The 5,181-nt window shown below is 40.7% G+C and overlaps 1 pseudogene; it reads left to right on the forward strand.

Moving 5' to 3' along the window:
• Positions 1–3,925: 3,925 nt before the first annotated feature.
• LOC137972586 (uncharacterized) lies at positions 3,926–4,754 on the forward strand (annotated as a pseudogene).
• Positions 4,755–5,181: the final 427 nt, after the last annotated feature.

The raw sequence follows: 5,181 nt of genomic DNA on the forward strand, positions 1-5,181 counted from the left end.
ATGTTCGCAAACACGCTCGGTACTTCAATATTCGAGTACGAGTCAAACCGTTTGGAATCAAATCAACTTGAGCACGACTTGTCACAACCAAGCTCGATTAGAGTCGACGGTCAATAAACTATTTGCTCAAAGAGGAACAGTTTTTGATCCTCTCCTGAACGGGACCACTGACATGTCGTCTTTAAATTCGGAAGAAGCTTATTATCACAATTTTTAATCCTCAGCCTGCATGTCCAGCAACCACACCCAATACCCTTGTTTTGTGCTGCGGTAGACTGAAGTTGGTAAAACGAGATCAAAGTTTATTGCTTCCGCAGCAAGCAAGCCTGAACCGAGCAAGTAACTCGGGTCTCTAATCGGCAGATATATTCAGTACAGGAAACCTTCTCTCTTGCAAAACGCAATGCATTGTGGTCCTCAGTAAGAGCACAGGCACAAGGGATTTGAAATGTTGATGATCTTATTCTTATGGAATTTCAATTAATTTAAAGGGACCGATACTTTCAAGACGGCTGTTGTCTTCGGGAATAATTAGAAAGGTCTTCAAATTAACGTTACTCTTGGGTGCCCCTATTTTCGGAATTTTACGTTACATGTTAATTAGGTCACATTTCGTGGAAAAGTAGAACAGAAACAAATCATGCTTGTCGACGGTTGTATCCCAAAACCAGTCCTTTCAATTCAATTATGTGTTTAGACTCTGCGTTAGATAAAGGAGTGTCAATTCCGAATCATTAATGGAGATTTGACAAAACCGACCCCACTGTTCTGTTGCTCTGTCAAAAGTCATAGTTTTGTTTGAATTGCAAATCAAAGATAAACTTCATTGCCAAGATTCAATTATTATACGAGGGATGTCCGCTTAAGAGAAAGCATAAACAAAGGAAAAATCCAATTTTAATTTCGAAAATGTCCGCTTACTGGAATGTGTAAATACGGAGATTGATTGATAAAATAGGGAATTGAAAAATGTGTCTGTACGTAGAGCTTTTTCTTCTGCACCACAAACAAGGGTTTTGGCCTTGAGTTTCTTTTATGGTTGCTTGACTTTACTGGAAAGCATTATACCGCGCTTTCTAAGAAACGTCCTCTCAACCAAATGACCATACAAGAAGAGGATTAAAATTTTCGATAATAAGCTTGGAAAGTGGAACATTTAATGCTATTGAACTAATAATTGTCAGTGATTTGGGATCATAAGGTTTTCGACATAGTAGACTAAATGTAGATAGAACTTTGCCTTTGTTTCAGCGGAGACAGTGAATGTGATTTTCACTTACTCCAAAACGTCAATTTGAATGAGTTTTAGCTCGATTCAACTGTAATGTAATCGTGGAGGGTGAATTCGTGTGATTTTAACTAAATGAAAGTCTCTGACAGCTTTCCATTCTTTTGGGTTCTCTTGTTCCGATGTGCACATAAATCGAATACTAATTAGCCCTGGGCGAAATACTGAATCAGATGTTTCTAGTGCAAACAATGAATGAATATAATGATATATGAAATTAACCATATACTGAACAGTTACTGCGGATATGAAATCAAGTCATTCTATGATCCTCGCAGTTATGGACGCAATTTTAGCAATTGCGTAGAGAAGCCTGAAAAGTTAGGACTTCAAAAGGGCTTGAAGCCGTGACCTCGCGATACTGGTGCGACGCTCTAATCAACTGAGCTATGAAGCCACTGAAGTTGGGAGCTGGTCATTTGTGGGTTCTAATGTTCCCGTGAGGAATGAATCAATGAATGGAATGATGTATATGAAATGAACAATATACTGAACTGCGGATATGAAATCAAGTAATGCTGTGATCCTCGCAGTTACGGACGTAATTTGGTCTGACAAAAACCTGACATCTGAAAGTGAGACATGCAATAGTGTGAAATTTCCTTTAGTGTCTTTTAATCATTATTTTTCCAAGTATAAAGTTTGCTTATTAATGAGGTCTAAGGTCGTCCAAAATATCATGTAGGTGCTTAATAAACCACTTTCCATATATTAAAATTCAGTCCTAAACAGAAGGCATCATCGCGAGGCTCTGGGGACTAAACTTATACAAATCCTTATATTTATTCCCCAGAGCCTCGGGATGATGTCTTTCGTTTTCGGACTGAATTTTCAATCGCAATCGGTCTATTGCAGCCGAAAATGTTTGCAACCCCGATATTAACACATGAATCACGTAAAGTTTGAATCTTTTTCTCGTTCACGGGGGCACTTTATACAAGAGCTTTCCTGGGACAAAAACCATTTTCGCTGCATGGCAGGAGTGTTCATTATAAATTAAGTTGAATTCACTTTCCGTTTCAGCTTACTTATAACACCCTGCTACAAAATGCAAGCGAAGCATCTTCATAAAGACTTCCTTACCAATAAACGCCTTTATAATTTCCCTTATATAATAAGCACACGACTTCAAGCGGAAAAACCGTTTGGGTCATTCACACGCTCAGAGACTGGCTTACAATGGCAGCAGCATAATCGTCTGGTTATCTAGCTTTCTTCGCTGGCAACAGAGAAGAGATAAGTGAGGTGAGTGACTAGCAATTTTGGTCTAATTTCGGGACGTTACAGATTTTGACAATGTTGGTCCGAAAATGGGCCATTTTCTTTTCTGTAGTCTGAAGCAAGGTATAGAGTTTTATCTTCACAAGAACTTTGATGCCAAATCAGTAGCATGTTTTAGTCAAAAATGGGGCACTTAAACCCTCTTGTTGTTGTCTGAAATAGGGTCTAGGGGAGGGGGTTGCATATCTACGCTTTGCATTAGGCTCAAAAATCTCGCTCTACTTCCTCTCCAAATCAGAAGTAAATCCAAAACCGCTCGTGAATCGCTCGAATGCGTTTTCCCGCGCTTAGCGCAGGCTACTCGAATCTTCTTTGAATTATAAATTGATTCATTGCCTTGTTTTCGTCTGTAGTAATTACTCTGAGTTACTGTGATGACGTTCGTTTCAGTCTTAAAGCAACTGAGTTGAAAATGCTCAAATTTGAATAGCTGCTGAGGGGGCAATTTTAAGAGCTCTGATAGCACCCACGGCAAGCCCTTTTTATTCTGTTGCAGAGATTTAATGCTTAGAACAGGACACTCCTGGCTAGAAATTCATATTTTCGTACTTATACGTCAAGCAAAGCATGCATGTTAATTAGGTTACATTTCGTGGAAAAGCTTAACAGGAACAAGTCATCTCTCGTTTTAGTTTAATTAGAACTTCCTGCCTAACACAATATACATTCATGGGAACATAGAATGCTTTTCAAAACCGGGCCTTCAATGTCTGGCCGTTCAATTCAAGTCTGCTTTTAAACTGTGTTTTGGATGAGTGGCGCTTCATTTAGTCATTAAGATATCAATTTGATTTACTTATTATTGAGTTGCTAAATTATTCATAACAGCTTATAATTATTGTCTGCAACTTAATGGTTGTCTATTTCAATGTTGGAGCTTGTTCTGTGATGTACTGTTGACGGTTACGGTAAAGCTCTGTAAGAGGTTTGCAGAGTGATTGCATTTAGTTTCCAACAGCAAAGTTACGTTTTAGCTGTCATTCAGACGCTGTCGCAGTTTTCCTAAACTTTCTCCAAGTGTTCTACATACCCATAACTCTCTTCTGACACTGAAAAATCAATATGGTGACTAAGAGCCCGAAATATTCATTTGAAAACAGAACAGTCAATCATTTGTGCGTCAATCAGTCGATGTTTGTTTCTCCGCTGTTTAGACTATTCAAAGCTGCAATGAGTCATTTATCGATTTTGCTTGTGGTAATCCCTAGAGCATTCGCACACAACAATGAAGGTCAAGAATGCAAGGATTGCAGTAACTGTTGCAATAGATTTTGCCGCTAGTTATCATCGGGATCCTTGTCCCTGGATTAGTGCGAGGATTGCAGTAACTGTTGCAATAGCAACTGCGTTTCCATTGAAATGCGCGTAGACCAAGGGGATCATTCGCGTCTCTCAGCTGTCCAACGGCGACACCATCCGTGGGATCAGGGGAACTGAGCAGATGCCTGGCTGGTGCAAGGTGGAAGCTGTTTATCCGAGGGCCCATACCGACAATTTCACAACCTACGATGGCTTCACAAAAGACCACATGGTAATTTATGCCGATACTGTTCGCCCGTACGGTAAGAAAGGAGAGGTGAAGAAATCTCGTCTGTTTACGCTTGCTACCGAGTGCGACGCCGCATTAAAAGCAGATGGTCAGGCGTTCACGCCAATCAGCACCACGTTCTGTCCTCGTGAGCTGATTTGGAGCGAGTATCTCCCTCTGATCGCTGCCATTCGTCGCGTGACCAACCGCACAGGTCGCTTTTGGTATCTTAGCGACGCTTTCCATGACAACCAAACAGCAAAGCTTCCACGCTGGATTGACATGCTTAACGACATCTGTAAAGAACTCTTGCGCTGCGCGCGCAAGGGAGAATGCCAAAAGTTTGAAAAAATCATGCAAGAGTTTGTCCACGAGCACTTAAACAGGAAGTATGTGGTAATGGTTGAGAGCGCATTTCCCAACATGGGTGGAGACGTGGACAAAGATGAAACGGGCACAATCACTGAGGTGGTTCGCGAGAGAGGTACAAACAATGTTGTGCTTTTCTCAGCCGTGGGCTGTGCTGTAGCTGGGCTCTAGATCGCGGTTGTCGCATCGCTCCTTCTGTACCGCGTGCGAGTGAAGAGGAGGCAAAAGGCACTGAAGGAGCTGCATCCAAACCAACCACCGGCTATGGTCCAGGATACCAAGGCATAGAGATGACACCAAGTTAGCGCTGCAGCTTTAAATTTGCCGGACACCGTCGCATAACTATTTTTCCTTGCCATAGGTCAAGAACGTACTTGTTTATTAATTGTAAGGGTGGTTAGTAAAAAAAGAAAAAAAGTTAATATTTTAGCAAGTAGAGGGAGGAAGCTTTGACACCGTCGCATTATTAGTGTTCCCTGCTGTAGGTCTGGAACTTGTTTTGTCATTGTAAGGGTGATTTGTAAAACAGCAGTTTTACCTATTGATTTTTAACAAGCAACGGCAGCAAAACGGAAACAAATTTAATATCCAAGAGGAGCCATAACTGTTTTTATAATTCAAAACATTAATAATCGATACATTGCCTAAATATGGTATAAAGCTCTTGATAGATGTAGGTCTACATGACGTCTATTGGGCGATAGATGTAGATTTC

This window comes from Montipora foliosa, chromosome 10 (assembly GCF_036669935.1).
Source record: "Montipora foliosa isolate CH-2021 chromosome 10, ASM3666993v2, whole genome shotgun sequence".
Taxonomy (NCBI): Eukaryota; Metazoa; Cnidaria; class Anthozoa; order Scleractinia; family Acroporidae; genus Montipora; species Montipora foliosa.